The following is a 27990-nucleotide window of genomic DNA, read 5'->3' on the forward strand; positions in this document are numbered from 1 at the left end:
TCATAACTGATGAGTCAATCTCTGGTACAAAGATCTTAAGGACACAATGTAATTAAAAACTTAGAATAAATAGAAAACACAAGCAAAGAATGATGAACATATATAGTAATTTATTGGTGAAGCTCAGTGAAGCAGGGAATCTAAGAAATCAGGAGACTTATGAAGGGAAGAAATAGTAGTTCTAAAAGTGTTTAAATAAAAATCTGAGAGTCGAGTTAAAAGGCCTCTGAAACGAGATCAGGTTTGAAAGGTAAAATATTTCTTTGAATAGAATATTTACCTTAAAAGGTAACATATTTTCCTGTTTCCATAAAATTATATTTCCCATTTCCATAAAGTATTTTTTTTATTTTAAAGAAAGAACATCATATTTTAAATTTTATCACATTAATAATATGTGACAGTGATCTATGCCTGCTTAGCATTGTATAAACTTTTTTATAAAATGGTTTATCTTCTTCCTAAAACATCATGAAAGTCAGCCTGCAGTTGACCTTGGAATCACCTACAACAATTTGTAAGACTGAACAATGTGTGAAAAAGATACTACATGCCCATCTTTTCTTTTTAAATGAAAAAAAAAATTCCCTGATGACAGCCTCTTTTAAATTTGGCACCTCTCCTGTGGCCCAGACATGACTAGCCTGTGATGATGGAATGAAATACTCTATTTTATATTATTTTAATTAAACATAAAGCCATTTAGAATATTCCAACATTTGTAATAGTAAAACACTAACAATGAGTTAAGTACTCAGTTTAAAAAAACCAGAACATCTCCGGTCTCCCATGATTCCGTTCTCCTCCAACTCTCCAGCCCTTAGATGTAACCAGAACCCTAAATACTGTCATTCTTTCCAGTCTTACCACATATGTATACATCCTTTTTTATATTCTTTTCCATTATTATTTATCAGTGGATATCAATATAATTACCTGTGCTATACTGTAGGACCTCATTGATTATCCAGTCTATATATAATAGTTTGCACCTGCTAACCCCAAATTCCCAACCCATCCCTTTCCCTCACCCCCTTCCCCTTGGCAATCACAAGTCTGTTCTCTAGGACTATGAGTCTGTTTGTTTCATAGACAGATTCCTTTGTATCATATTTTAGATTCCACATATAAGTGATATCATACGATATTTCTCTTTCTCATTTACCTCACTTAGTATGATAATCTCCAAGTCCATCTGTGTTGATGCAAATGCACTATTTCATTCTTTTATGTGGATGCATAGTACTCCACTGTATATGTGTGCCGCGTCTTTATCCACTCATTTGTCAATAGATATTTAGGTTGTTTCCATGTCTTGGCTATTGTGAACAGTGCTGCTATAAACAAAAGAATGTATGTATCTTTTCAAATTACAGTTTTGTTTGGATATATGTCCAGGAGTGGGAATGCTGAATCATAATGACAACTCTATGTTTAGTTTTCTGAGGAACTGCCTTACTGTTCTCTATATTGGCTGCACTAATTTGCATTCCCACTAACACTGTGGGAGGATTCCCTTTTCTCTAAACCCTCTCCAGGATTTGTTACCTGTAGACTTTTTAATGATGGCCATTCTGACAGGTGTGAAGTGGTACCTCATTATAGCTTTGATTTGAGTTTCTTTAATAATTAGCAACGTTGAGCATCTTTTCATGAGGCCATCTGTGTGTTCTCAATGGAGAAATGTTTATTTAGGTATTCTCTCCATTTGTGATTGGGTTGTTTATTTCTTTTTTTATGTTAAGCTGTATGAACTGCTTCTCAGATGGTGCAGAGGTAAAGAACACGCTTGCTAATGCAGGAAACATAGGAGATGTGGGTTTGATCCCTGGGTCAGAAAGTTCCCCAGAAAATGAAATGGCAACCTGCTCCAGTATTCTTGCCTGGAGAATTCTACGGACAGAGGAGCCTGGTGGGCTACAGTCCATGGGGTCGCAAAGAGTCAAACACAGCTGAGCAACTGAGCACACATGCACATGCACACATGTGTGAATTATTTGTATATTTTGGAAATCAAGCCCTTATCTGTCACATCATTTGCAAATATTTTCTCTCAGTCTATAGCTTGTCTTTTCATTTTATTTATTGTTTTCTTGGCTGTGCAGAAGCTTGTAAGTTTGTTTATGTCCCATTTGTTCATTTTTGCTTTTATTTCTATTGCCTTGGGAGACTGACTTAAGAAAACCTTGGTACAATGGATGCCAGAGAATGTTTTGCCTGTGTTGTCTACTAGGAATTGTATGGTGTCATGTCTTATATTTAAGTCTTGAAGACATTTTGAGCTTATTTTTGTGGATGGTGTGAGGGTGTGTTCTAACTTCATTGATTTACATGTGACTGTCCAACTTTGCCAGCATAACTTGATGAAGAGACTGTCTTTCCCCCACTGTATAGTCTGGCCTCCTTTGTCAACGATTAATGGACTGTAGGTGCTGTGCTTAGGCACTCATCGTGTCCAACTCACTGCAGCCCCCATGGACTATAGGCCCCTCTGTTCATGGGCATCTCCAGGCAAGAGCACTGGAGCGGGTTGCCATGCCCTCCTCCAGTGGGTTATCCCAACCCGGGAATTGAACCCAGGTCTTCCTCATTCCAGGTGAATTCTTTACCAGCTGAACTACCAGGGAAGTCCTTGACTATGGGTATGTGGGTTTATTTCTAGGTTCTCTATTTTGTTCCATTGATCCAAATGTCTGTTTTCACACAACTTCTTTATCCATTTGTCCATCATTAGACACAGGTAGTTTCCATGTCTTGGCTATTGTAAATAATACTGCTATGAATGTGTGGTGGTGCAGATAACATTTTATTTGCCATAATTGAGTCAATAAATATTTTTGGAACAAATACTATGTACTCTGGGATTACAATAATTAGTAAAAATAGACATGATCCCTCTTTTCAGAGAAGCTACAGTCTAAGATGTTCCATTCTCCCATTTCCATTTTGGTACTATACAAACAAATATGATATTTTCACTTCAAATTTCAAAAGGATATATATATAAAATCTGTTGACCTCTTTCAAAACTGTGAGTGTAAGAATTGCCAAAAGTTTCAAGACTAGAAAAGATAATTTATCAGCTTGAGGTTCTTAATATTTGAAATAAGGTTTTAGTTCAGTTTAGTTCAGTCAGTCATGTCTGACTCTTTGCGACCCCATGAACGGCAACATACCAGGCTTCCTTGTCCATCAACAGCTCCCAGAGCTTGCTCAAACTCATGTCCATCGAGTCAGTGATGCCATCCAATCTCTGTTGTCCATCCTTGGTTGTCCCCTTCTCTTCCTGCCTTCAATCTTTCCCAGCATCATAGTCTTTTCCATAGAGTCAGTTCATTGCATCAGGTGGCCAAAGTATTGGAGTTTCAGCTTCAGTATCAGTCCTTCCAATGAATATTCAGCACTGATTTCCTTTAGGATTATCTGGTTTGATCTCCTTGCAGTCCAAGGATTGATTCATGCTAAAAGTCAATATTTAATACAGGGTCAATTTCTTTCGCAGCATCAACAATTGTGTCAATCTGAGTCCTAAAACCTTTTAATTTTGGTCACTGTTTTAAATCTGCAGATTGCAAGAATCATGATATCTGTTGTTCATTTGCTCAGTTGTGTCTGACCCTTTGCAACCTCATGGACTGCAGAACACCAGGCTTCCCTGTCCTTCACCATCTCCCAGAGCTTGCTCAAATTCCTGTCCATTGAGTCTGTGATGCCATACAACCATCTCACCCTCTGTCGTCCCCTTCTCCTCCTGCCCTTAATCTTTCCCAGCATCAGGTATTTTCAAATGGATTGGCTCTTTGCATCAGGTGGCCAAAGTATTGGAGCTTCAGCATCAGTCCTTCCATTGAATATTCAGGATTGATTTCCTGAATATTAACATTCCAATTTTGAATATCAAATATTCATATTTTTAGGAATAGAATATCAATGAATATTGATATTCCAATGAATATTCAGGATTGATTGGTTTGATCTCCTTGTAGCTCAAGGGACTCCTGAGAGTCTGTTCCAACACCACAGTTCAATAGCATCAATTCTTCAGCACTCAGGCTTCTATATGGTCTGACGCTCACATCTATACATGATTACTGGAAAAGTCAGCTTTGACTTGTGGACCTTTGTCAGCAAATTAATGTCTCTGCTTTCTAATACACTGTCTAGGTTTGTCATAGCTTATTCCAGGAGTAAACATCTTTTAATTTCATAGCTGCAATTCACCATCAACAGTGATTTTGGAGTGCAAGAAAATAAAGTCTCACTGTCTCCATTGTTTCCCCATCTATTTGCCATGAAGTGATGGGACCAGATGCCATGATATTAGTTCTTTGAATGTTGAGTTTTAAGCCAGATTTTTCACTCTCCTCTTTCAGCTTCATCAAGAGGCTCTTTAGTTCTTCTCTTTCAGCAATAAGGGTGATGTCATCTGCATATCTGAGGTTATTGATATTTCTCCAGCAATCTTGATTCCATGTTGTGCTTCCCAGCATTTCACATGATGTACTCTGCATATAAGTTAAATAAGCAGGAAAATAATATATAGTCTTGACATACTCCTTTCCTAATTTTGCTGTTCCATGTATGGTTCTAACTGTTGTTTCTTGACCTGCATACAGGTTTCTCAGGAGGCAGGTAAGGTGGTATGGAACTATCATCTCTTGAAGAATTTTCCACAGTTTGTTGTAATCCACACAGTCAAAGGCTTTCACATAGTTAGTGAAGAAGAAGTAGATGTTTTTCTGGAATTTTCTTGCTTTATCTATGATCCAACGGATGTTAGCAATTTGATCTCTGGTTCCTTTTCTAAATTTAGCTTATACATCTGCAAGTTCTCATTTCACATACTGTTGAAGCCTAGCTTAAAGGACTTTGAGCGTTACCTTGCTAGCATGTGAAATTAGTGCAATTGTATGGTAGTTTGAACATTCTTTGACATTGCCCTTCTTTGGGATTGGAATGAAAACTGACCTTTTCCAGTCCTGTGGCCACTGCTGAGTTCTCCAGATTTGCTGGCATTTTGAATGCAGCACTTTCACAGCATCATTTTTTTAGGATTTGAAATAGCTCAACTGGAATTCTATCACTTCCACTAGCTTTGTCTGTAGCGATGCCTCCAAAGGCCCACTTGACTTCACACTCCAGGATGTCTGGCTCTAAGTGCATGATCACACTATCACGCTTATCCATGTCATTAAGATCTTTATTGTATAGTTCTTCTGTATATTCTTACCACCTTTTCTTAATATCTTCTTCTTCTGTTAGGTCCAAGAGTTGGATCATGTTAAAAGTCAATATTTAATATATGGTCAATTTCTTTGACAGCATCAACAATTGTGTCAATCTGAGTCCTTAAACCTTTTAAATTTGGCCACTGTTTTAAATCTGCAGGGCTTCCCTGGTGGCTCAGACACTAAAGCATCTGCCTGCAATGAGGGAGACCCACGTTTGATCCCTGAGTCAGCAAGATCCCCTGGAGAAGGAAATGGCAACCCACTCCAGTATTTTTGCCTGTAAAATCCCATGGACAGAGGAGCCTGGTAGGTTACAGTCCATGGGGTCGCAAAGAGTAAGACACAACTGATTGAATTCACATGGTTAAATCTGCAGATTTTAAGAATCATGATATCTGTTGTTGTTGTTCAGTTTTTCAGTGTCTATCTTTTTTGTACCCATCTTTGCATGAAATGTTCCTTAGTATCTCTAATTCTCTGAAAAAGATCTCTAGTCTTTACCATTCTGTTGTTTCCTCTATCTCTTTGCTGTGTTCACCTAGGAAGGTTTTCTGATCTCTCCTTGCTATGGTTTGGAACTCTGCATTCAGATGGGTATGTCTTTCCTTTTCTCCTTTGCCTTTTGCTTCTCTTCTTTTCTCAGCTATTTTAAAGCCTCCTCATACAACCGTTTTGCCTTTTTGCATTTCTTTTTCTTGAGGATGATTGTAATCACTGCCTGCTATACTATGTTATGAACCTCCCTGCAGAGTTCTTCAGGCACTCTGTCTATTGGAGCTAATCCCTTGAATCTACTTGTCACTGCCACTTTATAATCATAAGGGATTTGATGTAGGTCATACCTGAATGGTCTAGTGGTTTTCCCTACTTTCTTCAATTTAAGTCTGAATTTTGCAACAGGGAGCTCATGATCTGAGCTACCCAATCTTGTTTTTGCTGACTATATCATGCTTCTCCATCTTCAGCTACAAAGAATATAATCAATCTGATTTCAGTATTGACCATCTCGTGATGTCCATATTTAGAGTTGTCTCTTGTATTGTTGGAAGAGGTTGTCTGCTATGACCAGTGCATTCTCTTGGCAAAACTTTGTTAGCATTTGCCCTGCTTCATTTTGTACTGCAAGGCCAAACTTGCCTGTTACTCCAGGTATCTCTTGACTTCCTACTTTTGCATTCCAGTCCCCCATTATGAAAAGGACATATTTTTTTTGGTTTTAGTTCTAGAAGCTCTTGTAGGTCTTCGCAGAACCATTTAACTTCAGTTTCTTCAGCATTAGTGGTTGGGTCTAGACTTGGATTGCTGTGATATTAAATGTCTTGCCTTATAAATGAACCAAGATCATTCTGTCATTTTTGAGATTGTACCTCAATAAATTAAAGATATACTGAGCATTGCCTTGCCCACCAAAGCAAGACTCAGTTTTCCCCATAGCCAGTACCTCCCATCAGGAACCTTCCACAAACCTCTTATTCTCATCCATCAAAGGACAGACAGAATGAAAATCACAGAAAACTAACCAAATTCTTCACATGGATCACAGCCTTGTCGAACTCAATGAAACTGTGAACCATGCTGTATAGGGCCACCCAAGACATATGGGTCATGGTGGAGCGTTCTGACAAAACATGGGCCTCTGTAAAAGGGCTTGACAAAACACTTTAGCATTCTTGCCTTGAGAATCCTATGAACAGTATGAAAAAGCAAAAAGATATGACACTGAAAGATGAACTCCCCAGGTTGTTAGGTGCCCAATATGCTACCAGAGAAGAGCAGAGAAATAGCTCCAGAAGGAGTGAAGAAGCGGAACCCAAACAGAAGAAATGCCCAACTGTGGATGTGTCTGGTGGTGAAAGTAAAGTCAGATGCTGTAAAGAACAATACTGCGCAGGAACCTGGGATGTTACGTCCATGAATCAAGGTGAATTGGACGTGGTCACACAGGAGATGGCAAGAGTGAGCATCAACATTTTAGGAATCAGTGAACTAGAATGGACGGGAATGGGTGAATTTAATTCAGATGACCATTATATCTACTGGGCTTCCCTGGTTGCTAAGCCGCTAAAGAATCAACCTGCAATGCGGGAGACCTGGGTTTGATCCCTGGGTTAGGAAGATCTCCTGGAGAAGGGAATGGCTACCCACTCCAGTATTCTGGCCTGGAGAATTCCATGAACTATTGCATGGGGTCACAAAGAGTTGGACATGACTGAGTGGCTTTCACTTCACCTCACTTCATTATATCTACTACTGTGGGCAAGAATCCCTTAGAAGAAATGGAGTAGCCCTCACAGTCAACAAAAGAGTCTGAAATACAGTACTTAGGTGCAATCTCAAAAAATGACAGAATGATTTTGGTTTGTTTCCAAGGCAAACCTTGATATCTGACTCATCTTTATTATTTAAATCAGTTTTAAAGCATTATAAAAGGCTTTTGCTCCAGAATTAGAAACATCTTTAACAACGTTATTGCATTTCAAAGTTTGAGTATCCTTACAAATCATCTGATTCAAGGTCATCATTTTACAGATAAAAAAGCAAATATCCAAAGAGGCAGATACATGCCCAAACTGCCTTATCCAGGCAGCAGTAAAGCCAGAACCAGGCCTTAGATCTCTTCTTTTCCGTCTCAGCACTCTGCTCATCATAATATGTGCCTCTTTTCTTCAAGTTTGAATGTATGCTTCAATGTTTTCATTTCCCTGATATTTGTCCTTCATCATGAATGAATCAGAGGAGAGTGAGAATGGGTTTTGGGAAAGCAGTGTGGCAGTGACTCAGGCAAATCCAGTGTTCTGAAATAGGGGTGTGTTAGAGGAGGTGGGGAGAGCTACACAGATTCCAAGTATAGTTAGGAGTCTTTTTCTAGAGGGAGGAAAATAAAAGAAACACAGATGAAAGTGAACAATGAGATTAGTAGCACCATTCATAAAATGAGGCTACAGAGGCGGAATCAAGAGGTTGATTTCCCCCTGACTTTGTGCAGCCTTCAACACATCCAATGGGAAATCTCCTAGAGGCAGTTATGGATCCATATCTGTGTATCAGGATGGATAAATGCAATGAGTGCATTTGGCTCAGTCCTTTGGCAAATAAGATGTGAATACCTACAGTGTATTTGGCATTGTGCTAGGCCCAGAAAATGCAGTGAGAGCCAAAGCAGGTTGGTATTGCTGTCATGGAGCTTCCCCAGTCACAGGACAGTACAAGCCCATGAGCATCCTGGTTTTGTTATTTCTCGTAGATGTCAAAAGTGCAACCACAGTGTACCTCCAAAGGTACACTGGCCTTCAAAGGCCACATTCTTTTCTGAAGATATCAAAAGACAAGACTCTGCAGTGCTCAATGATTTGCCCCAAATCACATTAACTGAGAAATGGTAGAATGAGAGCCCTAAGCCATCTTTCTGTGGCTTACTTGCTCTCTAACTTTGCTCCTCCCTTCTCATCTTCTACATGGCTGGAGAGGAGTTTCTTATTATAAACCAAGTGGCCTTTATTTCTTGTCGAGTTCCTGTTCCAGTTCAGATTTTCAGAAGTAAGTACTGAAAATGTACGTCAACAATTTAAGCATGGATTTCTGCCCTCCCTCATGTGCTAGGCTGGCCACGAAGTATTCCACTTGGCACAGCCAGGGCCAATGGTGCTAGAATGAATGAGACCCATGACTTGGGGTTCCTTTTCTTTTTTGGGGGGGTTCCTTTTCTTTGACAGTCTTTCCTCTCTTGTTTGAAGTATATATGTTTCACCTTCACACGCAAATCATTTCTCAGGCTACAAGGCTTAAAGTAGAGGCTCTGCCAAAGAGGATCTCATAGTTAAAGGATAGCAAGGCAAGAATTTGCATTGTACAATGTTATTTAGGCAGAATTAGAAAAATCTAAAAACAATAAATGCTGGAGAGGGTGTGGAGAGAAGGGAAACCTCATACACTGTTGGCAGGAATGTAAATTGGTACAGTCATTATGGAGAACAGTATGGAGGATCCTCAAAAAACTAAGAATGGAGCTACCATATGACCCTACAATATATACTCAGAGAAAAACATGGTCCAAAAGGATACATGCACCCTAGTGTTTGTTGCAGCACTGTTTACAGTAGCCAAGACACAGAAGCAACCTAAATGTCTATCAACAGAGGAATGGATGAAATAGATGTAGTATACAAATATACAATGGAATATTACTCAGCCATTAAAAAGAATGAAATCATGACATTGCAGCAACATGGATGGACCTACAGATTGTCATGCTGAGTGAAATAAGTCAGAAAAGGAGGATTGTTATGATACCCCTTATATGTGGAAGCTAAAAAGATGTGATAAAAATGAGCTTATTTACAAAACAGAAGCAAACTCACAGACTTACAGAATGGAATTTATGGTTGCCAAGTGGGGAAATTGGGGAGAAGAAATAGTTAGGAAGTTTGGGATTGAGATATATGTCTGTGAAGTTGCTCAGTCATGTCCGACTCTTTGCGACCCCATGGACTGTAGCCTACCAGGCTCCTCTGTCCATGGGATTTTCCAGATAAGAATATTGGAGCAGATTTCCATTTCCTTCTGCAGGAGATCTTCCCAACCCAACAATCGAACCTGGGTCTCCCACATTGCAGGCAGACGCTTTACCATCTGAGCCTGTTATATTTAAAATTGATAACCAACAAGGACCTACCGTATAGCACAGGGAACTCTGTTCAATGATATGTCACAGCCTGGATGGGAGGGGAGTTTAGAGGGGATTAGACACAGGTAAATGTATGGCTGAGTCCCTTTGCTGTTCACTTGAAAACTATCTCAAGTGTTAATCAGCTATACCCCAGTACAAAATGAAGTTTTAAAAAAAAGGTATATTTAGGCAGAATTGGACAGTCATTACCAGCTTTATGGTCATCATACCTTCAATTTCTTGGTTGTTTCCTATGGCCCAGACACTGTGCTAAGACTTCGGTATATGTGAAATATTTTGCTTAATCCTTACAATTTTCTTATTTGACAGATAATGGAACTACAGCTTAAAGAGGTTAAGTAACTTAAACTAGGGTTTCCTAGAGGCAATAGCAGTAAAGAATCTACCTGCCAATGCAGGAGACATCAGACATGCTGGTTCAACCCCTGGATTGGGAAGATCCCCTAGAGAAGGGCTTGACAACCCAGTGCAGTATTCTTGCCTGGAGAATCCCATGGACAGAAGAGCCTGGCGGGCTACAGCCTGTAGCGTCACAAAGAGTCAGGCATAACTGACTAGCTAGCATAGTACACTACAACTTAAACAAGGCGCTATAGCTAGTAAGTGTCAGATCTGGAACACAAATCTGCCAGTTCCCTCCAAAACATGCTCTTACCCTCTGAACTAAATTCCTTTGAATTCAACATTTTCTCCAAGTGTGGTTTTGAAGGATGCCGTACTTTTCTCAGAGCATCACATAAACTGTTTGCCACAAGGGCTTCCTTTTTCCTTTGCACAACCTTTGGCACAAGCTGGATGGCGAATGCAGTGTAGTTCACACATTTCCTGTATTACAAGCACTGTGTTAAGCAGTCCTAAAGGAACTTAATGCTTGAACAGAATTCAAGTTTCCAGACTATTTTATTTAAATTACATGCTAATTTAACAATCAGTGGTATTTCTCACCTGAGGCAACAAGAAGTTGAACTGTAGATTGTTTTTATTAATGCAAAGTAGTCAAGTGATATATCCTACACAAGCAAGGGACACAAAGGGAAGAGAAATGCTGGACAAAGTCTGGGGAGCATAAGGTACACCATTTGACAGAATTAAATATGAGTTAGATGGTAGAGACTCCGCCTGCAATGCCGGAGACCTGAGTTTGATCCCAGGGTCGAGAAGATCCCCTGGAGAAGGGAATAGCTACCCACTCCAGTATTCTTGCCTAGAGAATTCCATGAACAGAGGAGCCAGGTGGGCTACAGTTCTGGTGTCGCGAAGAATTGGAAACAACTAAGCAACTTTTTCACTTTTTTTAGATTGGTTTTAGCATAAAATGAACCAACCAGAATTACTCAATTGGGGAAACCTATTGTATTTCAGTTTATATAAACTTTGAATGGGAAAGAAATACCAAGAAAAAATGATTTTTTTTAAAGCTAAGGAAAATAGTGAGTGAAATTTATTTATAGTTTTGTTTGATTTACTTTCTCAAACTTTCTCAGCCTTTTCATGACCTGAAATTTCAACCCCAAAGTATACACTCCATGTATTCTCTCTGGAGCAAGATAGCATGTAAAGAAAACAAGTAGGATCTCCGATGTTTTGCAAAGCTGAATGCCTGAGGTTTTCAATAAAACATACAGAGATAATTTGGGTTTGAGTAGGGAGCCTTATGGCCTATCATGGTGGCTCAGACGGTAAAGAATCTGCCTGCTATGTAGGAGACCAGAGTTTGATCCCTAGGTTGGGAAGATTCTCTGGAGAAAGGAATGGCAAGCCACACCAATATTCTTGCCTGGAAAATACCATGGACATAGGAGCCTGGCAGGCTATAGTCCATGGGGTTGCAAAGAGTCAGACAAGACTGAGAGACCAACACTTTCACTTTTTTCGGGAAAACTTATACCATGATTACCCACTAGATGGCGAAATGTGACATGAAATTGAGGCTGTGGAGGAAGTTGAAAGTGACTTGGAGTTGAGAAAGCTTGTTAGTGAAAACCTGTAATGGTACTATATTCGTAAAGAGGTATAATATAATCATTTTTAAGGGATGGAAATTTCTTCTAATTAAAAGCATTTAATGTTGAAGCTGAAACCCCAATACTTTGGCCACCTGATGTGAACAACTGACTCATTTGAAAATACCCTTGTGCTGGGAGGGGTTGGGGGCAGGAGGAGAAGGGGCAGAGGATGAGATGGTTGGATGGCATCACCGACTCAAAGGACGTGGGTTTGGGTAGACTCCGGGAGTTGGTGATGGACAGGGAGGCCTGGCGTGCTGCGGCTCATGGGGTCGCAAAGAGTGGGACACGACTGTGCGACTGAACGGAACTGAACTAAAAGCATTTACTGATTAATTCAAATGCCTGTCTTGAAGTCCTAAGGCTAAAACCCAGTTGACTGCAAGGATGGTTCCCAATCTCTACTTCTTATCTCTGCCGGTCTCCCCCAACCCAGGGCCTAACTGTTTAACAGTATTTCTCAGTACCAACCGTCATTTTGCCTGGGTACTGATAATAATTCTCTTCTGTCACAATCTTGATCATGTTTCTTAGCATCTATTTAGCAGCCTTCACTGCTTCACCCTTGCGTATTTGCTTGGACTGAGCCCAGCTATGGTCACTCTTTCTGACCTTTTCGTTTCTTTTTTTTTTTTTTTTTTTAACTCTCTGGGGGATCTAATGAGCTTATTTCTCAGCAGTGCACCTAGTAAGATGCTCAGTTTCCAGGTCCTAACTCTAAACCAAAATGAGCCTCAAGATATGAGAGGAAACTCTTTCTTTTATAAAAAGAAAAAAGGAGGGGTCATCTAAATGTTACAGGAAGGCTGATGGAGAGGAAGAGATTAAAGTCAGACCAGTTAAGCAGCTTTCTCAAAATTTCTTATCAATAATTGCTAAAAATAGAGCCAAATACTCCTGACACCTGATTTGGCACTCCATTTGGTCAATCGTATCTTTCTTTGATCATTAAATGAAAGAACGGAGTGGCAATTTGGAGGAAAAGCCTGCCAAGTAGACTTAATAATCTTTTCCAATTGCTATCGGTGAAACTAGAAATAGAAAAAAAGTTTTCTGTTGGCTCTCCACTATTCTGGACTTAATATTTCTATAACATTCGACACTCTGAAATTGAATCATGTTACTAGAATCTCTTGTTGGAGACTGATAAAGTGAAAGTTAGACTGGGCTTCCCTTGTGCCTCAGCTGGTGAAGAATCTGCCAGCAATGTGGGAGACCTGGCTTCGAATTCTGGGCTGGGAAGATCTGCTGGAGAAGGGGACAGCTACCCCTTCCAGTATTCTGGCGTGGAGAATTCCATGGACTGTATAGTCCATGGGGTCACAAAGAGTCGGACACGACTGAGAGACTTTCAGTTTCAGACTGGAATTTTCCGAAGTAAGTGGTCTTTGGGAGAAGCCCCCTGTATAATCCATAGTATATGTCATTCTATACACAGATAAGTTATAAAATAGAGAAGGGAATTTCTTCATGAGATGAAGAATGTTGAAGAAAATTTTGAAGAAAAAATGAAGAAATTTCCTCATTTCTTCATTTCCCCGCAGCAGGCCACTGTCAACCCACACCTCTGCTGGAGGCTCCTGGAGACTCGCAAGCAAGCCTGGCCCGTCTCCTGTGGGGTCGCAGCTCCTTTCCCCCGGGTCCCGGTGTGCACAAGACTTTGTTTGTGCTCTCCAAGAGTCTCTGTATCCCCAGGCCTGTGGAAGTTCTGTGATCAAATTCCACCGGGTTTCCAAGTTAAATTCCCTGAGGGTTCTCAGTCCACTTGCCAGATGCCCAGGTTGGGGAATCTGTTGTGGGCCCTAGAACTTTTGCAACAGTGTGAGAACTTCTTTGATGTAATTGTTCTCCAGTTTGTGGGTCATCTGCGCAGCAGCTGTATGGCAGGGCTAATGGAGACCTCCTCCAAGGGGATTTATTGATGCCACACGCCGCGCTTCCCAGGTCTGCTGCAGCCAGAGCCCCTGTCCACGTGGCAGGCCATTGCTGACCTGTACCTCCACAGGAGACACAAACACTCAAAGGCAGGTCTGTCTCAGTCTGTTAATGCGCCAGATAACCACGATAGTGTGGTCACTCGCGTAGAGCCAGATATCCTGGTGAACAAAGTCAAGTGGGCCTTAGAAAGCATCACTATGAACAAAGCTAGTGGAGGTGATGGAATTCCAGCTGAGCTATTTCCAATCCTCAAAGATGATGCTGTGAAAGTGCTGCACTCAGTTTACCAGCAAATTTGAAAAGCTCAACAGGGGCCACAGGACTGGAAAATGTATTTTCATTCCAATCCCAAAGAAAGGCAATGCCAAAGAATGTCCAAACTACCACACAATTGCACTCATCTCACACACTAGCAAAGTAATCCTGAAAATTCTGCAAGCTACGCTTCAATGATAGGTGAACTAAGAACTTCCAGATGTTCAAGTTGGATTTAGAAAAGGCAGAGGAACCAGAGATCAAATTGCCAACATCCATTGGTAATAGGAAAAGCAAGAGAATTCCAGAAAAAATATCTACTTCTGCTTTACTGACTACACAAAAGCTTTTGACTGTGTGGATCACAGCAAACTGTGGAAACTTCTCAAGAGATGGAAATACCAGGCCACCTTACCTGCCTCCTGAGAAATCTGTATGCAGGTCAGGAAGCAACAGTTTGAACTGGACTTGAAATAAAAGACTGGTTCCAAATTGGGAAAGGAGTACGTCAAGGCTGTATATTGCAACCCTGATTACTTAACTTACATGCAGAGGACATCATGTGAAATGCCAGGCTGGATGAAACACAAGTTGGAATCAAGATTGCCGGGAGAAACATCAATAACCTCAGATATGCAGAGGACACCCCCTTTATGGCAGAAAGCAAAGAGGAAGAAAAGAGCCTCTTGATGAAAGTGAAAGAAGAGAGTGATAAAAAGTTGACTTAAAACTCAGCATTCAGAAAACTAAGATCATGGCATCTGGTCCCATCACTTCATGGTAAATAGATGGGGAAACAATGGAAATAGTAACAGACTTTATTTTCTTGGGTTCCAAAATCACTGCAGATGGTGACCGCAGCCATGAAATTAAAAGACGCTTGCTCCTTGGAAGAAAAACTATGACAAAACTAGACAGCATATTAAAAAGCAGACATAACCTTGCCAACAATGTTCCGTATAGTCAAAGCTATGGTTTTTCCAGTAGTCATGCATGAATGTGAAAGTTGGACTGTAAGCAAAGCTGAGCACCAAAGAACTGATGCTTTTGAGCTGTGGTGTTAGAGAAGACTCTTGAGAGTCATTTGAGCTTCAAGGAGGTCAAACCAGTCCATCCTAAAGGAAATCAGTCCCGAATATTCATTGGATCATGAAGTTGAAACTCAAATACTTTGGCCACCTGATCAAAGAGCTGACTCATTGTAAAAGACCTTGATGCTGGGAAAGATTCAAGGCAGGCGGAGAAAGGGAAGAGAGAGCATAAGATGGCTGGATGAATTGGCATCACCGACACAGTGGACATGAGTTTGAACAAACTCTGGAGCTGGTGATGGACAGGGAAGCCTAGGGTGCTGCAGTCCATGGGGTTGCAGAGTCGGATATGACTGAGCGACTGAAACTGAACTGAATACCCAACCTCATTTCCCTTTCACCTGGCACTTAACAGATGGTCTATTTGCACAAGCAAAGAAGGGACAAAGGAAGTAAAAAATTGAGAAGAAAAAAAAGGGAGATGAAAGAAAAATATATTTATTGAAAAGATCTAAACAAATGCTTGTAAAATCATCAAGAAGCATACTTTCTTTTTTTTCCCCCCCTTTATTTTTTATTAGTTGGAGGCTAAGTACTTTACAACATTGTAGTGGTTTTTGCCATACATTGACATGAATCAGCCATGGATTTACATGTGTTCCCCATCCTGATCCCCCCTCCCACCTCCCTCTCCACCCGATCCCTCTGGGTCTTCCCAGTGCACCAGCCCTGAGCACTTGTCTCATGCATCCAACCTGGACTGGCGATCTGTTTCACACTTGATAATATACATGTTTCAATGCTATTCTCTCAGATCATCCCACCCTCACCTTCTCCCACAGAGTCCAAAAGTCTGTTCTATACATCTGTGTCTCTTTTTCTGTCTTGAATATAGAGTCATCGTTACCATCTTTCTAAATTCCATATATATGCATTAGTATCTGTATTGGTGTTTATCTGGCTTACAAGAAGCATACTTTCTTTATCCAGTTGAGATGAAGAAATGTCAACTCTCTTAGCATAAAACAATGTTTTAGGCTTGGTCATTATAAAAAATATTCCCTAAACATCTCTTTTCTAAACAAAACAATTTCAGCCCCTAAAACTTTCCCTCAGGACTTTCATTAATTGTCTTTGTGCTTATCTGTATCAATTTTTATATCTTTCTTCAAAGTCTAAGTTGTTTGAGATTTTATACCATTGCCTTTCATTATCCTTTAAATGTTATCCTCTTTTGAGGAGATAGTTGTATAAAATAAATAACACATTTTGTAAGTTTTTAGGAGAAAGCGTATTTTTATGCCAGTGGAGAAAATATTGTATGGTATTTGATTTTGATTACAAACAAATCAATTTTATCAGAAATTTGCTCTTTGTAAAAGAGAAATTAAATTGATTATTGCATCTTGATTTCTCAGTCTCTCAATACAACACACACATACACACCACATACAGTCCCTATTCTATGAAAAATTAGTCAAGTATAACATAATAACATAAAAGCCTTCCCTTGTGGCTCAGCTGGTAAAGAATCCACCTGCAATGCGGGAGACCTGGGTTCGATCCTTGGGTTGGGAAGATCTCCTGGAGAAGGAAAAGACTACCAACTGCAGCCTGGAGAATTCCATGGACTATATAGTCCATGGGTTCTCAAAAAGTCAGACATGGATGAGTAACTTTCACTTCAAAAGCATAATATTTACTTTCCAATGATGATAATATTTAATGAGATATTAAAATTAAGGTATTTCTTTAAAATATTTCTTACCCTGGGTTCATGAACTATGCAAAGAATTCTTTATAACATATAAAAACTGTTGACAAATATTATTGGGGATATACAGATAAATTTTCCAGTTTAAGCTCTTTCCTCTTTCCATTAATTTATCAAACTGCTGTCTATGAACCACCTTGCAGAAGGATACTTCAACAGTATTTGTCAAAAATTCTGATTGTGGCCTCCAGTCCAGTCCTACTGACTTAGAAACCCTAGAGGGAGGGTTCAGAAAATTGACATACTCTTCAGATAACTCTTACAAATGTTTCAGTTTGAAGGAATACTTATACCAAGCTTCTGTCTTTTCATTTGGTGGTGCAGTCCTTTTGTTTTCTTAGAATTATAAAGATATTTTTTTAAGTTGGTATTTACACAGAGATGGTAAAAATGTGAGTGGCTTCCTTCTTTTCTGTCAAACATCCTAGGTCTGATTAGCAACCTGACTATTGTGAAGAGAGAATTTAATTGTGTTGAAATTGAAAGTGTTAGTCACTCAGTCATGTTCAACTCTTTGCGACCCCATGGACTGTAGCCCACAAGGCTTCTCTGTGCATGGAATTCTCCAGGCATGAATACTGGAGTGGGTTGCCATTCCCTTCTCCAGGGGATCTTCCCGACCCAGGGATCAAACCCAGGTCTCCTGCATTGTAGGCCCATTCTTTACCATTTGAGCTGTGAGTTGCTTAGTTGGCCAAATTTTCACCTCACATTGCAATGAGTTTGATTTCTTTCTTGTAGTAGCTCTAATGCAAAACACTGTCTTTTGAATAAGGAAATGAGAATATTTATTTTCCCGTTGGCCACCATTGGCCAGGGAGTTGAAAACAAGGGAAAGCAATGCAGAGCTATAATTGCTAAGAGCCAGTGGTCTGAGTCTAGGAAACTCAAGATCTTGGGATCCCCAGAAGTGGGATTATAGTACTCTTAATTTTCCAGTTTCCACCATTTAGGTCACCTCCGATTTATTTGCTCTAAAAGGTGATCTGTTGCAATCCTGATAGCTTAGAATTTGTGTGACAGCAATCATGTGGCAGTTTAGAATGTTGCCTGTATTTATGCTAGAATCTATCAATAATGTTATTCTCTAAAATAAACTTCACAACTTTGAAACACATTTCGTTTGTAAAAATGAATATATTTTGAAATCTCTGTGGCTGTGATTTACTAGATGCTTCTCTATGATAGTTTTCCTTTGATTTAACTGGTTTTCATTTTGTAGTCTGTAAAAGGTTTTGATATTTAGGTTTTGTATAGGTTTACACTTTATCAAAAACTTTCAGATCTATTTGATTCTTGCAATCACTCCAAAGATGGCAGGAAATGTACTGTCAATATTTTAATTTAAATAAAATTTAATAAATGTTATAATCATTAATATGAAGTTTATCATTAGTAAAACTTTAACAAGAATATTTTGGACATTAACTTTGGTATAAAGTTAAATTAACATAGAAAGTATGATTTATCTTGTGTTAATGCAAAATGAGAGAGGAGTTTATTAATGAAAAATCTCTTCAAATTGCATGAGTCAAACTGCTTTTTATTCAGTGTGGTATAAGAACAGAGCTTCAGGCTTCCCAGGCTTATTATACTATCATTAACACAGAATGTTGGGCAAACTTCATCATGAGGAGGGTATGTGTCTTATTTTGCCCCATTTTACACCTGTAACTCTAGCACTCCAAGAGTACTCCTAACGAACAATAAATTAGATGATCACTCATAATGTTGATAAATTATGAGTCCTTGGGCTACAATTTAATCAAATGTAACATGATTCTTTGTGACCTCATGGACTGTAGCCTGCCAGGCTCCTCTGTCCAGGAATTCTCCAGGCAAGAATACTGGAGTGGGTTGCCATGCCCTTTTCCAGGGAATCTTCCTGACCCAGGGATCAAACCCATGTCTCCTGGATTGGCAGGAGGATTCTTTACCATCTGAGCCACCAGGGTAACCCTTGGGAAAATTTAACTACATGATAATGATAACTTCCCACCCTAAGATTCAAAGGGAAAAATCTCAATGCTAATGTTGTCTTATTTAATAGCTACACTGCTTGTCTCTTAGGAGTATTATACTGTTGTCGAAGAAGATACAGGAAGTTAGACTAAGTAGATACAAGGGTAGCCATTTCATTTGATGTAGAAATACCATTTCCAAGTTGATTGCTTAGAAACTGAAACATATTTTGCCCTATGCTGCTGCTGCTGCTGCTAAGTCACTTCAGTCGTGTCTGACTCTGTGCAACCCCATAGATGGCAACCCACCAGGCTCCCTCATCCCTGGGATTCTCCGGGCAAGAACACTGGAGTGGGCTGCCATTTCCTTCTCCAATGCATGAAAGTGAAAAGTGAAAATGAAGTCGCTCAGTCGTGTCTGACTCTTCACAACCACATGGACTGCAGCCCACCAGGCTCCTCTGCCCATGGGACTTTCCAGTCAAGAGTACTGGAGTGGGTTGCCATTGCCTTCTCCGATTTTGCCCTATAAACATGTTATAAATTGTTATTAAATTCCAAAATTCATTTGAAATGTCTGTAGTGGGACTACTCTGAAAAAAAATGACAAGAGGGTATAATCAACCAACCTCCAGAGAAGGGCTGTGTGGTGATAGTTGTACATTCAGGCAACTGCAAATCAATCACAGGTGAGGGTCACAAAAAAATTATGGACAAAGGCAAACTAGACTCTTGATGCTGGAAGAGATCTTTGATTTCCTCACAGGATGATGACACATCATGGGCTAATTTCCCTTGGGAATGTAACCAGATGCATTTCAGAGTGTTGGACCTAACCCCTTTTGAGGATGTGATTGATAAGTTTTTTTTTCTTCTTCTTCTAAATGCTAAAGAAGCTAATGAAATGGGCTAACTTCCAGTCCTCCCCAAGCAACCCAACCCACATCCTCCTGAGACTGACCAATCACACCATCCTCGTTTTGGACATCTGTATTTCTCTACCAGGAGATCTCACACACACACACACACACACACACACACACACACACACACACACACACACACAAAAAAAAAAAAAAAAAACCAGACAATAAACACCTTCAAAGATAGTCCCTTTATCTAAGCTAAGAAAGGAACTTGACTTTGATCTCTTCCTTTGGCCAACAGAACTTGGAAGTTTGGTTAGGGTTAGGCTTTTTCCAGTAGCCAGAGCTTGTCCCTCTCCTCTCCTCAAGGGTTTCCTTCAATCAGAATAAAACACGATGATCCAATGCAAGTTCCACCCTCTCCAAGGAACCTCTCCCTTTATTGTATGGGAGGGCTACTTATAAACCTGATGTTTTAAATCAAAGAATACTTGAATTCTACCAGTTCCAAAACACAGCAGGAATGTTCTTCTCATTATGAGTGTGGAGTGCATGTGCTCAGCCATGTCCAAATCTTTGCAACTCCATGGTCTCCTTTGTCCATGGGATTTTCCATGCAATATTACTGGAGTGGGTTGCATTTCATACTCCAGGGGATCTTCCTGACTCAGGGACTGAATCCATGTCTCCTGTATCTCCTTCATTGGTAGGTGGTTTCGTTAGCATTTTACCACCTGGGAAGCCTCATTCTGGTTATAGTGGTGGCCATATTGATTTGCAGTGTGTGTATATGTGTTCACATAACAAATATCTGCTATGAATTTTTCTTGTGATTTGCCCCACTTCTATAAAAATTCAAATTCTAATATAAGAGATTCTGTTTGTGTGTTTCAGAGCCAGAGGCAATTTGCTCCAAGTACAATAGTTATTTTAAATAGGGGTGTGTGTGTGTGTGTGTGTGTGTGTGTGTGTGTGTGTGTTAATCACCCAGTCATGTTCAACTCTTTGCAACCCCATGGACTGTAGCCTGCCAGGATCCTCTGTCCATGGAATTCTTCAGGCAAGAATACAGGAGTAGGTAGCCATTCACTTCTCTAGAGGTTCTTCCTGACCCAGGGATTGAACCAGGGTCTCCTGCCTTGCAAGCAGATTCTTTACCATCTGAGCTACCAGGGAAGTTCTTATATTATGATACCTACGTGTAACTCTATGGCTGATTCATATCAATGTATGACAAAACCCACTGAAAAAAAAATAACTAAATAAAATTTAAAAAATAAAATAAAACAACTATTTTATTTGGAAACAAATTGGTTCTAATTTGAACTAGGAATTAAAGTAAAATGATATCACTAAATCTAGTTTTATCCTACCTACCAGGTTGGATATCTGGCTTTTATTAAAATGATTGTCTTTTCTACTATTTCCACAGGAACATCTCACATGACCTCCAAATGAAATCTATTCAGTCCTCCCTGTGCACTCCTGACATCCAAAACCCTGTTCCTCCTAGTGTTCCTTATTTCAATTAGTGACACTGCCATCCTCCCAGGTGCTCAAGCAAGAAACTTTATAGTCACCTTCAACTTCTCCATCTCAATTAGGAAGTCTTGGTGAGCCAGAAGAATCATGCTTCTTATTTACCACCATGAACAAGTCACTGACAATTAAGTGTTTAAATGATTTTGTAATTACCCATCTATTTGCTCTTAGGCAAGACACTTAACCTTTCCAAACTCCAGTTTTTTCATCCAGAACTTCATATATATGGACTACAGAAATAACTCTGACATTCTCTAATACAGTGCTGCAACTGCATTCATACAAAGCTTTCTCAACAAAAAAGTCAATAATCAGTTACTAACACTTTTTATATGTAGTATGCTTATAGGTTGGTTTCCTGTTTCACATGCTTTTCAAATACCCTGCATTTGATTCTATTATAACATTTATCATTCTCAAGTACAACTTTGTTTGTTATCTATCCTTCCAGCAGATGCTGAGATTTCTGAAAATTAAAATTCATACCTACAGACTATGATCTTTATCATTTACCTCCCCTTTCTATCAATGCTTTTCATATAGGTCATCCAAAATAGATTAGAAAGCATTTGAATCTCTCCATTCACACTGGCTACCCTAGTCTAAGCTGCCCTCATTTTTCCCCAGAATGACTGACAAGCCTCTTTGTTGTTGTTTAGTTGCTAAATCTTGTCCAACTCGTTTGCAACACCATGGACTATAGCCCACCAGTCTCCTCTGTCCATGGGGTTTCCCAGGCAAGAATACTGGAGGTGGCATTTCCTTCTCCAGGGGATCTTCCTGATCCAGGGATCGAACCCATGCCTCCTGCATTGTCAGAAGGATTCTTTACAACTGGGCCACCAGAGAATCCCTGAAAAGCCTCTCTAGCTGTCTGCTATCAGCAACCTTGCCTCCTTGTCTCCCAAAGAGCAAAGTAATGTGCCTAAAATCCTTCCTTAGCTCCCCATTTCATTTGCGAAGGCTCTAAAGTCCTTCTTGTGGCTTTGCAGCTGCCCACGGCCTGCTTCACAATCTCAGCTCCTGCCACTCTTGCGTTTGTTGATCTGCTGCAGACACACTAGCCTCTTTTCAGCTCCTGTCTCAGTAGCTCTGACCATGCTGTCCTGTTGGCCTGGAACCCATGGGACTTAGTTCACCTAAAAAGATATATGATATACCTTGAATATAATCTTATTGTATGAAATTGTCTTCAGAAGTAGCACATTAACCTTTTTTTTAAAGCTCTTGTCCCCACAGTTGCTTTTCTAAAAATGATAAGAAGTTAATAATGTGGTTCAGGAGTATGTTTGTCTACAGTTAACTAAACAGAATTTCAAAATATTTTCAAATGGTGGCTCAGATGGTAAAGAATCTGCCTGCAATACAGGTGACCTGGATTTGATCCCTGAGGTGGGAAGATCCCCTGGAGAAGGGAATAGCTACCCACTCCGGTATTTTTGCCTGGAGAATCCCATGGACAGAAGGGCCTGGTGGGCTGTAGTCCATGGGGTCACCAAGAGTCTGTCAGGAGTGAGTGATTAACACTTTCACTTGGGCTTCCCAGGTGGCGCTAGTGGTAAAGAACCCTCCTGCCAATGCAGGAGTCCTAAGAGACGGGGGTTCGATCCCTGGGTCAGGAAGATCCCCTGGAGGAGGGCATGGCAGTTCACTCCAGTGTTCTTGTCTGGAGAATTCCATGGGCAGAGGAGCCTGGTGGGCTATAGTCCATAAGGTTGCAAAGAGTCAGATACAACTGGAGCAACTTAGCACACACACAAAGCAAAATTATCACCCACTTCTAATGAAATGTGACCTCTTCTGAGGTAAGATATCATAGGGTTTGAATATTTTATTATACTATACACTGGGATGAGAATTACTCATGAAGAATACCCAAAGGTTATCACTTAAATTAGCTTGTTCTTTGTAGAAATCATAGAATATCCTTCTTGACCTGTATTCAGCTTATAAGATCCTCTTATATTTCTATCATCAGACATAGCAACACACTGACTTATGACTAAAAGGTAGAGAATTCACACCTAATAAAACAGTTTGACATTCATGGGAAAATTTCTCAGTGATGATTTCAAATATTTCCAAGAAGATAATGTCTTAAGGGGAAGAAGCCATTGTCCTGATCTGGTCCTTTCTTGACATGAAGATTTTAAGAACATGTAATCAGTCCTATAGTTTTAGTAAGTGATTTTCCACTGCCAATGAAATCATGTGGTTTTTTTTTTTTTTCACTTTCTTAGGAAACCTAAAAATAGCACATGTAATACTATCAGTTTGTTTACACTTAAAATCAAGCATCAGGACTTCCCTGGTGGTCCAGTGGTTAAGATTTGGCCTTCCAATGAGGAGGTGTGGGTGTGTTCAATCCCTGCTCAGGGAGCTAAGACCCGGCATAATGCATGGCCAGAAAGCAAAGCAAAACAGAAGCAATGTTGCAATAAATTCATTAAGACTTTAAAAATGGTGCACATCAAAAACAAAAAAAATTATATATATATAATATATATATAAAATTATATATAATTATATATATACAATCAAGCCTCCTCTCATGAAACTGAATGTTATTTTTTAGCAAAGCATTCTTGAATTTGGGGAAGTTATATGAATTGGAGGCTACTGGGTGCTTCTTTTTAGACATTTGTCTCCCATGTTCGGTAAGTACTGACTCCAGAAGGAGGCTCCTGCAATCACTAAATAACAGCAGCTCTTATGTGGGCATAAACAAAGGCCACAGCCCAGACACCAACTGTCAGAGGCCGCCAAATCTGACGTGAATTGTTGTAAACTCGCCATGCAGAAACTGAAACAGCGGAGACCTTGACCCTTGAGGCACCTGGGAAAGAGGCAGACTCCCTACTGCTCACGCTGGGCCTGTGTGTGCTCCGCCCTGCAGATGCGTTTACACAAGGATTACTTTTCCTGACAACTATCCGGGTTTTGATTTAGGAACTGAATAGGACTCTGCCACAAAGAGCCACTGGATCCCAGACAGTGTGTTCTTTTAATTTACTTCCATAAACAGGCAAAAATTGAAGTCAGCTGTCAGCATAGACCAAATTAAAGAGCAGAGTGTCAGAGCCACAGTTGAATCAAGATGAATTTTTGAGGTGGGGGTGGTGGGAGCTTGGCTTTTTAAGCTTCCAAGGAAGATATGTTGTTAGGTACAAAGTTACGACTTTCACTCTGTGGTTTAGATGTACTGTGCATTGTTTACTTTTCAAAAAGTTAGATTTAGACTGAAATTAATATCATTCCTACAAAAACTTTTCTTACGTAAGTGATGTACAGGATCTCAAAATATAATGCAATAAATGTACAAACCATAACCATCCCTAATTATGGCAAATATAACTCAGTCAGCTAGGCTTGTGGGCTGTGTACCTCCTTGATATTGCTCATCATAAACTCTTAATGCTTCTTTTAATGATTTTAATGATTACTCTAATTCTGTCCTGGTATCTTTTTTTTTTTTTTTTGCTTCTCTTGTTATCTCACAGTGACTCTGCTTCTATGCCAGTCTGATGAGGCAGAACATTGTAATTGTTACTGGTGAAGGAAAGGAAGCAAAATCTCTAATTGGAACTTTTGATCACTCAATAAATAGTACAGGCATTCATCACATATATTAAGGTAAGTGCAGACATCTGTGGCTATGTGTGGTGGCCCAAAATTTGGTTAATATCAGTATGAGTGTAATTGGGCAATATGCCATAGTAGTTAAAGTACATTGGCTATGGAGTCAGATATGGGTCTGATTTTCAACTTTGCCATTTATTAATAAGTTAGTGCATTTCCTTGAATTTTACTTTTTTCAATTGTGAAATAAGTATAATAATATTTCACAAGATTGCTTTGAAAAATGAAGTATGATAACATATACAGTGTGCTTACATAAGTCAGGTATATGGAAGGCACTCAATAAAATCATTATTCTCATTATTTTATTATTAGCTCAATTCAGTAAAAAGATTGTTAAGGCCCATTATGTGTCCAGCCCTGTGGGATACACAGAAGAAGTATAAAATAGTGCTCCTGTCCTGAAAAAGCTTATAATCTAGTTATTTGTTTTAATTATGGAAATAAGATATAGTGTCTGGAAAAAGCAATGTTACTTTTGGGGGAAGTGTCTAAATGAGCGAGGGGAAGAGACGAGAGCTGCAAGGGGATCAGAGAAAGAAGAGGTCACTGTTAACTGAGAGAGTGGAGAAGCACTGCATGGAAGTTGTCAGAATGATGATGAATCTTGAAGAGTGGACTTTCTGCCTGTGGATTGATTGAAAGGTTACAGAAATGAAAGCAACCTATTTGGGGAACAAGCATCTTCACCACAGCAGTGTTTGTGCTGGAAGGAAGCAAGGATCAGGTTGTAAGGAGTGGCATTGTACACAGTGTGTTCTAGGACACGTTGTGCTCCTGATTTGTTTGACCATGAAAAAACTCTTTCCCTCTATTCCCCTTCCCTGTCCTCCTCCCTGCAGCCCATTCCCTGTTCCTTCTCTTTTCTCTCCTCTCCTGTCTTCTCCTCTTTTCCTTCCCCATCTCTTTCCCCTGCCCCTCTTTCTATAGAACTAAGAAGTGGAAACATTATGGGAAAGGGCTTAGAATAGAAAAATTAAGCACCAGACCCAAGCTTGTCTGTCTTTGGAAGATTTGAGACACAAAGTTTATGATTAAATCTGTAAGGATTTTGTCTCCTGACAGACTGTTCTGTGGATCAGTAGGAAATAGGAAGTAAATTATACTAAAGCTTCTAAAAGAATCGAGATAGACTCAAAACAAAGGTACACCTGTCTTCTGATACCCAGGAACCAGGACATTCAATAAATGTTTGTTGACCCACTGCTCTGGGAACATCCATGTGAACTTGGATGATTAAAGGAATTCAACTTTTATAGAGATGTTGCCCATATATATATTTTTTCCTTTTAGCAATCAAAAGCATAGATTCAAATGTTAGTTGAGTCCAGTCAATTCAGGTATATATTTTTTAATGATAGTTAAGAGGCTCTTTTAAGTCCAGACTTCATCAAGATAACAAAAGAAAGTAGATAAGGATGCTTAAATGTCCCTATGGTATGAACTAAACAGTTATTGTAAACACATATACACACATCATAATAAGTAGTTGTGTCCACATTGCACTTCCATTACAAATTCCAGTAACACTTTATTAGGATAAGAATGGCTTTAAGAACCAGTCCTCATCTTCTACATAGTAATTTATATGATTGGTCTATTTCTGCGTCCTTCATTTGTCCTGACTGGCATCCATCTTTGTTAATTCTATTTCTCATGATCACCGACACTGGTCAATAAGAAACTTCTCACTTTTTTTATATAAGAATTATACACAGGCATGTTTTCTTATACATGAGGAAATTCTTAGTTGCTTTGTCTACAGCTCTTCAAATAAATAAAATATATATCAACTATTTTTTCAGCATTTGTTATTTCTGTTCCTATATTGTTACTATACAGATAGCACTGGAAATTCAAGCCCCATCCATTCTGCAAATTATACCCATTGTGTCTGGCCAACTTATCCAACCTGACTTGCTACAAGATGTCTATACTTTAGCAAGAGAGGGCTTATACACCTTTCTGCACTTAGACAGCAAAGGCCCCCAAAAGAATTCTACTGTGAGTGCTGACTTCAAAAGTTCCTCCGCCTCTTTTCCACAGAAAAATATTTTTAATTCAGTTTCTTCCTAGTGATTTCCATTGTGGCACCCTAAAATGTACCACTGACATCTCCCCAAGCAGCCCTAGTTGCAGGTTTAAAATATGAATACTTTGTTAGATGATTGGTTTTTAATCCTTTCATGTTTACTCTAGGAAGAAGAGATACATTCATATATACAGTCAATAAAAACCAATAATTAGTAACAGCAAACATTTACTGAGAGTACTGTGTGCCAGGCACTGTGTTAAGAACTTTGTGATACATTTACCCATTTAATTTATATACCACTCCTGAAGTTTATCCTTCATTCACTATCTAGAGTCATCTTTTAGAAGAGTAAATCTGACCCGTCAACATGCTTAAAGTCTTTTTAGAGTAAAACTGTTTTATCATAGTCTACAAAGTCCTCCATAATCTCCCCTTTGCCCATTTCCCCAGCCTTACTATCTTCCTTGTTCATAGCTTTCTTTCCCTTCAAAAGCCAACCTCATTCCTGACTCACTACCTTTACATCAGGGTTTCCGTCATCCTCTTCCTGGACTTCCCCACAAGGCTTCCTTATTTGTACCATTTAGGTTTCTAGCTCAGGTGTCCTTTCTCTGGAGAGTTCACCTTGGCCCATCCTAACTAAAGCATCATGCCCTCCCCCTTTGTCACTCTTCCTCTATTCCATTGCTGTTTTATATTCTTTATAAAACATGGCATTGTCTGAATACATCTGCTGTATTCATGTGTTTATGTGCATCTGTCTGTCCATCCTTGCTCAAATGCTGCTGCTGTTGTTCAGTAACTCAGTTATCTCTGACTCTGCAACCCATGGACTGCAGCACACCAGGCTTCCCTGTCCATCACCATCTCCCAGAGCTTGCTCAAACTCATGTCCATTGAGTTGGTGATGCCATCCAACCATCTTTTCCTCTGTCATGCCCTTCTCCTCCTGCCTTCAATCTTTCGCAGCATCAGGGTCTTTTCTAATGAGTCTGCTCTTCGCATCAGGTGGCCAGTGTATTGGA

The sequence above is a fragment of the Muntiacus reevesi genome, chromosome 12, assembly GCF_963930625.1.
Source record: "Muntiacus reevesi chromosome 12, mMunRee1.1, whole genome shotgun sequence".
NCBI classification, from domain to species: Eukaryota; Metazoa; Chordata; class Mammalia; order Artiodactyla; family Cervidae; genus Muntiacus; species Muntiacus reevesi.